Below are 1,142 nucleotides of genomic sequence, written 5' to 3'. Positions count from 1 at the left end.
GAGCAAGACGGAGGGGGCAAGACGGCGTCTTGGGTGGACATCTCTCCAGACCGTCCACAACAAAGACACGAGGGACCAAATGAAGCAGACAATCCGGGAACCCTTCCCTTCGGAGCAGAGCACCGAGATGCGGCGGCGTGGATACGGAGCAGGTAGGGCACAACCGCTACACAAACATGATGCCAGAGAAGACCGATGAAACGGGCCAGTGGTCAGTTGGCCTGACACAGCTCTGGAATTTGGGGCTTTTGCAGAATTCGTGGTGGACGGTGGCCTGGGACAGCACAAACACCCACCGATTGATCGGTGCTCAGAAAGTGGGATTCTCTTGTTGCTCACACTCTCAGGATGACCGGAAGTGTGGTCAGTCCCCTCTTCACCCATCCAGGGGCCGGTAACACCACCCTCTGCACAGCCCCTACCCTGCCCCCCGCATGCTCATGGGCTGGATGGTAGACATCTGCCACCCTCCCGTACCCTCCTCTGCCCCACCCGACCAGCCGGGCATTTAGTGTTGGATGAGTGACCAGCCCCCAGCCACCTTTTTACTGGCTAGAACTCCGTCAACACCACTCTGTTCACATCTGGGCCCAAACGAGTTGCTTCTAGGACCAAGCATCCTGATCTCAGTCACCCTCTGAGCTGGCACAAATGACTTCCAGGGCAGGCTCCTGAAGGCAGGACTCCTCTGGGCAGCAGAAACAATGTCTGGGACCAAACATTCCAAGCCGTCACTCCTCCCCCCACCCTGCGTGCTCCCTGGGTAATAAGAAGGCATGAACCCATGCTGAGCGCCCTTCTGGGGGTCCTGCCCCACTCCAGTTTCACTCGTTCTTTGGGGCCCACCACCACCACACCCCTACCCTCACCTTGCTTTTATCCTTCCTTTCTTACTTTTTATTTTTCCTTATTTTTCATTTCTTTGCCCCTTCCTTCTGTGTTTGGGGGTTTGGCTTGTTGGGGGCTTTTTGGTCATTTTTTCTTTACTATTTCCATTTTCTATTGTTTTCCCATCCCTACTTTTGTTTATTTTGTTATGTTTTCTTTTCTCGTGTTTTGATCTTCCTGTCCTTTTCTTAGTTATTAAATTATTTTTTTCCTTACTGTTGTTTGCCTGATTTCCCTTCTTCTTCTGTCTTCTT

This window comes from Echinops telfairi, unplaced genomic scaffold, assembly GCF_000313985.2.
Source record: "Echinops telfairi isolate 266 unplaced genomic scaffold, ASM31398v2 ScPeMD7_2;HRSCAF=8, whole genome shotgun sequence".
Lineage (NCBI taxonomy): Eukaryota > Metazoa > Chordata > Mammalia > Afrosoricida > Tenrecidae > Echinops > Echinops telfairi.
Note: the sequence above shows the minus strand (reverse complement) of the source record.